Source organism: Pteropus vampyrus, unplaced genomic scaffold, assembly GCF_000151845.1.
Source record: "Pteropus vampyrus isolate Shadow unplaced genomic scaffold, Pvam_2.0 Scaffold643, whole genome shotgun sequence".
Lineage (NCBI taxonomy): Eukaryota > Metazoa > Chordata > Mammalia > Chiroptera > Pteropodidae > Pteropus > Pteropus vampyrus.
The window spans coordinates 112,139-123,770 of record NW_011889424.1 but is presented as its reverse complement, the minus strand read 5'-3'; the positions used below and the strand labels follow the sequence as shown (position 1 = coordinate 123,770).

The window sequence follows — 11,632 nt, the reverse complement described above, 5'->3', positions numbered from 1 at the left end:
ATTACAGTAAATGATCAAGTTTATATTTAACTTAGGACAATTTCTTTCCATTTTGAAAATGTTCTATTTTCAATCAGATGCAAGAACCTTAATTTAGAAATTCAGTGTAAACTGTGCATTTTTTTTTAAAAGCATTATCATCAAATTGGAAGAACACGAGGAGTTTTTTCCAGCATTTCAGGCATTTACTAATGATCTACTTGACATCTTAGGTAAGATAATTGGATTAGTGTTTTTACTTAGACTGTTTGTAGAAAGTGTCTGGAAACCACTTAACAGTTCTGGAAACACACTTCTAACTTGAAGTTAGAGGTGTTTGGGATTAGTCTACAGAACAGAGAAGCACATGTCCTTTAAGGAGCTAGGGGCTGCCTTTGTTCTGGGGCTGCCTTTGTTCTGGGACCTTAAGATGAAAAATGGCATAACGCTAGCTAGACCCTGACTCTGTCATTGTCTAATGAGAAATCTTGGTAGAATTTATGATCTTGGAAGGTTTTTTTCTTTCTCATCCTCTTCTTCCTCTTCCTCCTCCTTTTTAAAGGTAGTACCTACCTACTGTGTTTTTTAAATATACAAATTAAATTTTTTACTCAGGTGATAAGTAAACATCTGTAGAAAAGAAGAGAAATTTATAAATCTGTAGAAGAGATACATTTATACGCTTGGTCAGATTGAGAGCTTTGCTAGTAGTAATATCTCTTAAAGGGAGAAATGTAATTTGCTTAGGAATCATAGGCAAAATAGAGACCTAAGTCTCTTATTTTACGTGTGATTATATATGGCTGTAAAAATAATTTATCTTACTATTAACATTTTTTAAAGTTTAAAATGATTTATTCACTAATTCTTTTTTTCTATGTAGCTCATTTGATTTTTTTTTTTTTTTTAAGAATGGCTCCTTGACATAGGATATTAAATTAGAAGGAAATGAGGTTTAGTAGAAGATCAGGGAATGAGTAAATTAAAATTTGGTAAGAAGATAAATAAGTGAAAGATGTATCTGACTGGTATATACAGCCTAGTGAACATAAAGGAAGTTTTATGGCCAGTTTTATATAGACCGTGGAAGCAAGGGAGACAGCGTGCTTTAGGCATGTTCATATGTTTGAAAAGATCATGGCAAGGGAAAATGTAATTTGAAAGTTTAACTTAGGATGGAACATCAAATTGTAGATCAAATTGTGTTGCCTTGTATACTAAAGAGCCTCATTTCATAGAATAATATCATTTTACTTGTTTTGGAGTAGCAATTAAACAGTGAAATTCTCATCATTAATAAACATTTTAATAGGTGTGCTGGTAACACTCATTTCAGAATCCTTCTGTAGAAACTTCTCAGATTATGAGCATGGTTCATGTGAGATCATTTGCTTCAAGAAGCCAAGTCTCCCTGCAGATGAATTCTGCATTTTGGTCAGTTGAAATTCTGGTGTTAAATATTATATTTAACATTGGGAAAGTTAAATCTGTTTTGGCAAATGTGACTATATTTTTTATTATTAGATGTCATATTAAGCATCTAGACCTACAGTGTGGTGTACCGAATACCAGATATAGAGAAGGACTTTCTTATATAGGCTGAGAAAATTCTCTTATCAGCCAAGATCCTTCTCTGTGAGGTTCATTTATAAGGTGAATTTCTCATTTAGTGAGAAAACAGGTGTGATTTCAGAATGGGGGGTCAGGGAATAACTTAATTATGTACCTTACCATGATGTAAGGTGTGAACCAAATTCTCTATTGTGTATTTGCTTATTTTTTTTTTCCTTCCCTATATCTTGGTGCTTTGTAAGTGGATCCAGACGAGTATTCTGACTGAAGTCAGGAGCTTAAACAGCATGGTCATGTGTTTAGGCTAAAGGAAGAACAACCAAAATCCAAATAAACACGGGGGGAGAAAGCTTGAATCCAAGGAAGCATGTTTTATAGGAAGGAAATGAGTTTATGAAGAGCGGCTTACCAGAATAATCTAGAAAAAGTGGTGAGAATCTGCCATTGGGGCTTACCCAATGGCAGATCTAGGGCTGTAGTCTAGATGAGAAAAAGGACCTTGCTTCCTCAGTAGCCAGGAGATTTCAGACAGTGAGTTCAAACATAGGTTGATTAGGAAGAGAAAAATCAGATTCAGAAAGAAACTGGCAGAGAAAAACCTGACCTGGTTTATCTAGTAAGCTGGAGCAAACTAAGCTGTATAATATGTTGCCTCTGAGATTTGTATTTTGGGAAGCTTCACATCTTTTATTAGGTAGATATGCTTCATCTTAAAAGGTAGACCTAAGTGATCTTACTAATGAGAAATCTTTTCAAGAGAATAAAGGATAGGATGATGTTTCATGCGGAGAAACTCCTAAGTCCTCAGGGACCCAGAAGAGAGACAGCCTGTACCTGACATTTTACCAGGTAGACTCACTCATGTAATTATATAGATTTGAAGAGGCAATAACATAATATCTTAAATGTGGTCAGTGGTCAGTAGGATCTGTTAATAAGAGCACACTGCTAATGAGATTAATATCAGCGTCCGTGGATGCTTGTAGGTATGTAATAGCTTTTACAAACAAGATGCCCTGTGAAGCTTCTGTGTCTGAATTAGTGATACTCTTATCACCACTATTGGAGAAAAATTTCATATGCATGAAAGGACCAGTGTTGTTTCTTTTGCATTTGAGGTTTGCCTTTGCATAGAGATTCTAATTTCATCTGAGCCAATCACTAGATAAAGCTACTCTTTTATTCTTGTTTTTTTTTTTTTATTACAGAAATTGATGACTTGGATGCCATTGTACCTGCAGTAAAGAAATTAAAAGTACTTTCATACTGAAAACAAATCAAATCATTTTTACTGTGTAAATTGCATTCTTAACATTCTATTTTATAGGATTGATCTTACTTTGAGACAAGGGTTATAAAATGTATTTATTCTCACAATTCATCCCCTTCTTACTATTGGGTCCTCCATTCATATAATTTTTATTAACTTTGAGATTCTTATATAGAAAACAGTTGTTAAGTTAAAGTAGCGATTTAACTTTAGATCCTTCAATCATTTCTTAAGCAACTTTTTGAGTGCTTAAATTTTAAGATTGTTTTAAAGCATAGTGTGTGAATAAAAGACAAAGGGAGAGAGATAGCAAGTAATAGAAAGTTTGCGTTTAAGTTCAGGGTTTAATGATCTTTCTGGTTCTGGGACCAAGGAATGCAAATGGCTCTCTCTTAAGTCCAGCCAGTAGGAAGCTATTGCTTTTCTGGCAAGAAAATGACACATTCTATTAAGATATCTCTCATGGCACTTGTCCTTTCAAAGCAGGAGGAAGAAAACGAAGGAGAAAATGTTTTATCTTGTGTTAGGGTAGGAAATGAATTAGGTAATATAGATGAGTAAATAGAAGTCTCTCATTAAAAAGATTGTTTTACAGTCTTGATGTAATGTACTTTTTATAAGGGCATGAAATCTTGAATAAAAATTTTATGAAGAATTTCCAAACATATGTGTCCTCAGTGACTTATTTGTATTATTCACAAATAATGAGTCATATTCTCTTACTAGGCTGAGTCTTCCTTGGGCAGCGGGTTCACCCTTGCTGCATCTTACATAAGAGTACTTCTCTTGCTGGCTTCTACTTATTCCCTATTCTCAAAATTCAGTTTGATTTTCTTAAAGGACTAGTGTTCTACCTCACATCTATGAGTGCAAGCCACTTTGGGTTGCTGCTGTTCTCCACCATTTCCCTGTCCCCCCAGTAGTAAGCCAAGGAAGACTTCTTAGTTTTTCTTGTTTTGTCATGTAGAGTATTGTGAAGAATTTCCAGAAAGCAGCATGGTGGAATGGCAAGAGTAAATATCAGTAGATAAGAATCTAGATCATTGGTATTGTGACCTTAGGGATTAGACATAATATCTTAGATTCTTTCTAGATTTGAAATTTTTTGTTTTTTTATCCTGCAATTACATTTCCAAACACTAGCCCATAACTTGTGAAAGAATTTGTGTCTTTGAGGATTGGGGAAAAAATTGGATATTTAATAATGTAAATACTCTGAGTTGATTAGATTACTCTAAGAAATTACAAGACAGTTTGAAGATCTAACAATATTTGAAAGGAAGAAATGTTATTTAAAAATTGTTAATCTAATTTTTGTGAGCTAATTTAAGAACCTGTGGTTAACTCTTAGTTTAAAACAGAGATTTTTCAGACTCTTCCTCAGAGACGTAGGAGCGATAGTGCCACTAGTAGAAAGAATATTAAGCCCTCTCTGTTCTACTTTTATCCAATTTTAATCACTTAAAAAGTAAGTAGAGTCCTACAATATGTTTAGCTCTTGATTTTTTAAACAATTTTATTATTGTATAATTGACATAATAAACTGTACATATTTATAGTGTACAGTTTGATGAGTTCTGAGTTCTGATATACATACACATCTGTGAAACCATCACCATGATTAGAATAATAAACATACCCATCACTCCAGCAGTTATCTGTTTGCCCTTGGTGATCTCTCTCCACTCCCTCCCGTCCTCAGGCAACAAATGATCTGCTTTTCATCACTATAGGCAAGTTTGCATTTGATGGGATTTTTATAAATGGAATCATACAATGTGTTCTCTTTTTTGTCTGTTCTCTTTCAGCATAATTATTTTGAGATTTTTGCATGTTGCGTTAACAGTTCATTCTTTTTTATCGTTGTGTAATATTCCATTGTGTGAATATACCACAATTTGTTTATCCATTTACCTGTTGATGGAAATTTGTTTTCTTTTTCTTTCCTGATTTTGACTATTACTACAAATAAAACTGCTATGAACATTCATGTTCAGATCTTTGCGTGGACATATACCTGATATGCAGTGTGTATGTTTCATGTACTTTGTCCTTTTGTTTTCATCTTGGTTGGTATAAGTGGATGGGTAAATTCGATTTCTATTAGTTTGTTCTGGTTAAAAGTGGAAGTTTAGGAGAAAATATGTAGAGCCTCTTAGGTTGTCTTTTTATTGTTTTTAATTCTAATTTTATTGCCTTGTAGTTAGAGAATATGGTCTGTTCGATATTGAGTCTGGAATTTGTTGAGACTTCCTGTGAGATGAATTTTGTACCTGTTCCACGTGTGTTTTAAAAAAAGTCTAATCCTATATATTTACATATCTTTGTAGTTCTTGGATCCTAGGGGAAAATACTTTTGTATGCAGCCACAGCGGCCATATAGTGTGTGTGTGTGTGTGTGTGTGTGTGTGTGTGTGTGTGTGTGTAGATATATGTAGCTATTATGTTGTTTAAATCTACTTTATTTCTATCAGTTTTTTTATCTGCTTGATTTGTTAGTTTATGGGAGATACTGAAATTGCTGTGAATTTGTCAAATTTTTAAATATATTTGAGCCTATTTTATAAGTACTTATAAATTCATAGTTGATAATATCCTCTTGATTAATATCTCTTTATTGTTACTCGCGCTTTTTACCTTGAATGAGTGTTGTCCTTTTAATTAAAAATTGGTGGCTATTTTTCCTTTATTTTTCATTTACTTCACTAATCTTTTGTAAAATATAACAAATAAGCTAAAAATGGTAAAAACCATAAATACTGAGTGTAATGAATGATTATAAAGTGAGCACCCATGCAACAACTAAGAAATAAAACATCACTAGCCCTCCAAAAGACCTTCCCCACCCACGATTATGTCCCTTCCCAAAAGATAATCATTAGTTGGACTTATGTTAATCACTTCCTTATTTTTTAAAAATAGTTTTGCCACTTTAGTGTGTATGCCTAAGCCAAGATAGTCGAGTTTTGCCTGTTTTTAAACTTTATAAAAATGGGATCATATTGCGTATATTCTTTTAAATGTTTCTTCTTTTGGTCCAGATCGTTTTTGTACTATTCATCCGTGTTGTTGTGTGTAAGTCCAGGTAATTTGTTTCATTGCTGTCTAGTAGTCCTCTATGAATATTCCACAATACATTTGTCTGTTCTCCTGGTGATTGACACTTGAGTAGTGGCTATTGTGAGCTGCTGCTATAAAATTCTTGTACATGTATCCTTGTACACTTGTGTACAAGTTTTCTAGAATCAATATCTAAGAATTGCGAGGACCTAGGGGAAAACGCATCTGTATGCAGCCACAGAGGCTATGTACTATACAAGTGGAGGTAGTACCATTTCTATAGACATTCACATCCATTCTATAGATGTGAATGGTGCCTCTGGGATTATACAGTGTGGAGACTAATAGGAAATATGTATCCTCAACTTTAGAGGAAAATGCCAAACTATTTTCCAAAGTGGTTGTACCAATTAATACTCCCATGTGCATGAGAGTTCCTACTTTTCTACATCCTAACCAATTCTTGGTAAGTCAAATTTTTAATTTTTACCAGTGTAGTATAGAGTTATTATTGTGGTTTTAAGTTTTCCCTCTTGATTTTTAATGAAATTAAGCATCTTTTCCTTTATTAGTCATTTGTAGTTTTTTGAAGTGCTTTTTTGTATCTTTGGATCATTTTTCTATTGGACTGTCTTTCCCTATCGATTTGTAAGAGATATTATATATTCTGGACATGAGCCATTTGACAATTATGTGTGTTGTAAATGTCTTCTTCCATTCTGTGTCTTCTTGCCATCTTCTTATAGTTTCTTTTTATAAACAGAATCTAATTAAATGTAGCAATGCATGGTCTTTTCCTTTACAGTTAGTGCTCTTTGTATCTTATCAAAATCTTTTCCTAGTCACAAGTTGGAACATTATTCTCCTCTATTATCTTAGAACTGAATAGTTTTGCCTTTCACATTTATTCTGACAGACCTGGAGTTGTTTGATTTTTGAATGAGGTATAAGTGAAGAATCATTTTATATTTTCTCTCATGGACCCAGTTGTTTCAGCATCATTTATTTTAATTTATGACAGAGGTAGCACTCTCTGCTCACAGTGCTACCTCTGTCATAAATTAACCATATATGTGTGAATGAGTCTGTTTCTGGGCTGTTTTTCCTGTTTTTTGATCCAGCTATCTCTCCCTGCACTAGTACCACACTGTCTTTGTTACTGTAACTTTAAAATAAACCTTGGTATCCAGTTGAAGGCTTCTCACCCTTTGTATTTCCATGTACACTGAGTCTGCTTAACAAGTTACTTATGTGCTCATGTGCACGCATGTGCACACCCCCACCCACCCTATTGGGATTTTTACTGGGCTTTCATTGAACATAGGGTCAGTGGGGAAAACTGACATCTGTAATGTCAGATCTTCCAACCCCCAATATGGTATAGCTCCCCATTTGGTTAGGTTTAACATTTCTTAATAAAATTTTATAATTTTCCCATAAAAATTATTGTTGGGTATAGTCATAATATTTGATCTTTTATACATTTATGTTATCTTTAAATTTTTCATTTTCTAACTGTTGCAAGAACAGAGAACTACAATTGATTTTTTAAATATTTACTTTGTATGCAGCAACCTTGCCTAAAAACTTTCTAATTCTAGCAATTCGTCTTTAAATTATTTTATATTTTTATGCTTATGATCATATCATCTGCATATAATAACAATTTTGATCAGATATACCTGTTTTTTCTTGCCTTACTATACAGGCTGCAATGTAGTGCTGAGCAGGAGTAGGCATAGGAAGCAGCCCTTGTTCCCAATTTCAAAAGGAAATCTTTTACTGTTTCACCATTCAGTATGATGTTTGCTACCATTACTATAAACAGAAAGCTAAACTATCCTTGGGGCATATATATGTCTATCTTTTTCATCCTTTTATTCTTCAATACTTACATGTGTTTGAAGTGGACCTCTTATAAATAGCATACATTTTTTTTTTCATGGAATTTGACATTCTAGGTTTTATTGTGATTACAAATATTGTTAGAGGTCTTTTGACTATCTTTCATATTTTCTATTCATCATATTTTTGTTTTTTTTCCTTCCTTCCTATTTTTGGGGGGAGTTGATTTTTCTTATCATTTGTTCTCCACTACAGATTTAGAAGTTTTATACTTTAGCTCTATTGATTTTCCCATTGTTACTCCATTTTCTTGGTTATCTTAAATTTTCTAATATGTACTTTGTGAGTCAAGGTCCATTCATGAGACGAAAACCACATTGCACAGGTAGCCAAACAGGAAAAATTTAAAACAAGAATTGCTAACTAGTAAAAAATAGTTAACTACTAAAAGGGGATAAAAGAAGTATAGAGAAGAGGTACAGAGAAGCAACTTCATAAAGCAGATACTACCCCCAGGGGTAAAGAAGAGTGAACAAGAAAGGAACGTAGAAATTTAGAAGAGCACCTTCCCAACAGGCTGAGATTACAACTTTTGAAGAGCAGTTTGGTTGCCATAGGAACAAGCAGCCTACTTGTGGCAAAGAAACTTGCCAGAGGGTTCTGGATGGTACTGAAGGTACTGAACCATGAATCAGGCCATAGTTATGGGTAGCAGAGCCCAAAGGCATGAGACAAGGGTAAACCGTGAGAGGTGCTTAGGGGACCAAGAGCAGCCCCCATAGGACAGACGACCACCTGCTATGGAAAACAGCACATAGTGAGAGAATGAAAAATCCTGTTTTTGCTCTGGCCTTACAGTCTCTTCAGTGCTTTATTGACAAGGCATAATATCAAGTATCCTGGCAGAGGACACGAGTCTGTGGTATGTCCAGTATCAAAGCAGAGAAAGAAGGGTTGATTTGGAGCTGAGAGGTGATAAACTAGTAAGTGACACATATTAATAATTTATTTTTAAAATATAAAACTAGCTTTAGTTTCTTATGTAAGACAAGGGCTTGAACACTAACTTTTCTCTGAAATCAGCCTCATATCCCTTCTTAGCTATTTGTTCTAGCATTTTAGTGCCTCTGTGTTTTTGAACCCAGTTTTTGCAAAAATTTCTGGTTGCTTACTTGTGCATATTTTTTAAACAATCGAGATTTACTTAGGTTCACTGACATATTCTACCGATTTCTTCACTCTCCGTTGTTCTCACGTGTCACTTCTGCCTTACTGTTACGTTTTCTTTCTTGCTGAAATACTACTGGCTGGTTTTGTTTGACATTCCCATATGCTTCATATTTTTTAAATTGTTTTATAATTTTTGCCACTGAGCTTCCCTTCAGTGAGAATTATCTGCTGCAGTGGTCCCACATGTGCCCTAGATGGAGATGGGCGTGGCAACCCTAAGGGCCAGTTTTGTGGTTGCTTCTGACAGGGCTTCACATGGTTCCCAGTTGTAAACCAATTTTCACATTAGTTTCAAAGCTTGAGGATTTACACACTGAGCCAATTGTGTGTAATTTAAGACCCCATGCCTCTTGTAGTGGAGATTAGCTGATTGTTTTCACCCATTGCTGACAACCAATTCCTTGTCCTTATTGGCAGCCAAAGTGTTTTCTTGAAAATGCAATTTTTCAGGTTCCTCGCCCCTCACACAGTAGCTCTGCCTCCTGTCTGGTGTTTGCTAAAATTCTGGTTCCCTCAACACTTAAACACCCCTTCAGTTCCTGTACACTGCTTTTAGATTTCCTCTTTGGACTATCACCAGAAACCTGACCTGTTACTTTTACATCAACCATGTTTAAAATAAATGTTCATGGTTTAACTAGGTTTTCTATGTGTTTGGAAGAGGAAGGATAGGTTTTCACTTGTCTGCTTAGTCTGCCATCTTGATCAGTAGTGTTGGGGGTGCTAAATTTCAGTTGCTTTACCATTTTCAAATCACTTGTCTAGTGAACATTTCAATGTCATTGTGAGGTAGATAGGACAGGCATTGGTTCTCCATTTTATTAGGAAAATTTGTCATTCAAAATAGAAATCTCGGTAGAAACAAATTTTATTACACATCTACCATGTACTTAGCATAGTCTTGGATGGGGGTGAAAATCAGTTCAGGTAGCTTAGAGTTCAGTCAGAGTGTAAACAGAAACATTAAATACCAAACACAATATAAGTAGGCCCTCAGCATGTGACCTTAGTAGATAACTAATAAACATTTTTTTTTTAAATTAAATGTTACAAGGCAGAGAATTGTTAAAATGAAAAATGCATAGTATTGACAGTAATGTAATAGGTGATGGGGAGAGGCCACTTCACCGTGGACTGGAGGAAGTGGGCTTGAGATAGGCTTTAAGAGGTAAGTAGGATTTGGGTAGGCAGGATATACTATTTGGAATATTCTAGAGTAGAGCATCTGCACATAAAGAAGAAAAAAACTGGAGACCAGATTGCGTTAGGTCTAAAAGGCAAATTAAGGAGTGGGCTTTAATCTTATAGTAAACAAGAAATCATATATAATTTATAAGTGAGAGAACAAAGTAAACCTTTGTTTTAAGATGTTACCATTCTTCAGAAAAGCTGCCACGAAGGTGGTGATGGGGACAGGAAACTGATGGCAAGGGGATATCGCCTAAGTGGGTAAGACAAAAGAGGATGCGACCTTGATAAAAGCTCTACGAGCATCAGAGAAGATGAGAATATTTGGTTTTATAAAGTTAGAAATGCAAAAGAGGCACTCGTTTAAATGTACTATTTACATGTTATTTAAGTGAACTAGCTACCTCTTAGAAAAGTGGAGCCAACCTCCCAAACCTGTCTGAGAGAGACACAGAAAGCCCCTATTCCTCTCTGGCACTGACACTCTGCAGCATTCTCCAGTGCTCTGCATGGGAGTGCAGATGTAGACCTGGGTTTGGAACTTGGCTTGCATTTTCCTATGGAAATAATACCACATGGTGGAGTTTGGTCCTAGGCCACCCCACACTGGACTATTTAAGTATATCACTGTAACGTTGTTGCCATCAGAAAAGTACATTTTAGTTTAAATTCAGATACAGGAACAAAATCCCAGGCAGAGAAGTACCAGAGAAGTACCAGAGAAGTACCAGAAGTACCAGTGATAGCCTAGTTTTGGAGTTTTAGTCCCATTAAAGTGGCCTCTTCCCTTGGTCAGTCACTGCCCAGGAATACCAGTAGCTGCTCCAGGAACAGACTTCTCTTATTCCTTATGTCTGAGACAGGACACTTTTGACACACACATTTAGGCAAGTCCTAAGTCAGATGGTCTATAATTACCTACCAAAAGTGAAAAATCACCACTGAGGTTCTGATAATTTATTAGGCATGAATTTCCATTTCTTTTGGTATCTGAATAATCCAACCAAGAGAGAATAGTATTTGCTTTTACATATGTTTACTTCTTCCTAATACTATCCAGTCATGCAGTTAAATTTCACACAAGACTGTATGTATTTATATTTTCAAAAGGCTGTTCTGATTTAAATTACAAAATATACATATGTACACATTTTAATATAAAGGTGATATTGTAGCTCATCATCAACTTCTGGGCTGTCCATCTGGAGTCAGCTCATACCTGAAAGACAGTTGGGTTTGGACTTATGTTAGTATTGAGAGTGTGTTGTGGCAGCATCAGGACAGTCTAGCCTGCCTGGGCCTGTGTGGGACCAGCAGAACCCATCTCTCTGTAAGTAGGCCAGAGTTGAGAATGGAGCTTACAGAGATCTTTTAGGCAGGCAGTAAAGCCTTAAGTAAAGGTGGTAAACAGTCTCCCTTCCTGAGAACCAAAGGAGTTGAAATGTATTGAAAAGAGAAGAACTTTGGAGACAATATCTTGACTAGCAG

The 11,632-nt window shown here is 35.3% G+C and overlaps 1 long non-coding RNA gene across 1 annotated transcript; it reads left to right on the top strand.

Annotated features, from left to right (window-relative positions):
- The first annotated feature begins 108 nt into the window (after nt 1-108).
- LOC111733808 lies at nt 109-3,484 on the top strand. The gene is made up of 2 exons (XR_002778184.1): nt 109-212; nt 2,760-3,484. It is a non-coding gene; the product is annotated as an uncharacterized LOC111733808 (long non-coding RNA).
- The last annotated feature ends 8,148 nt before the right edge of the window (nt 3,485-11,632 follow it).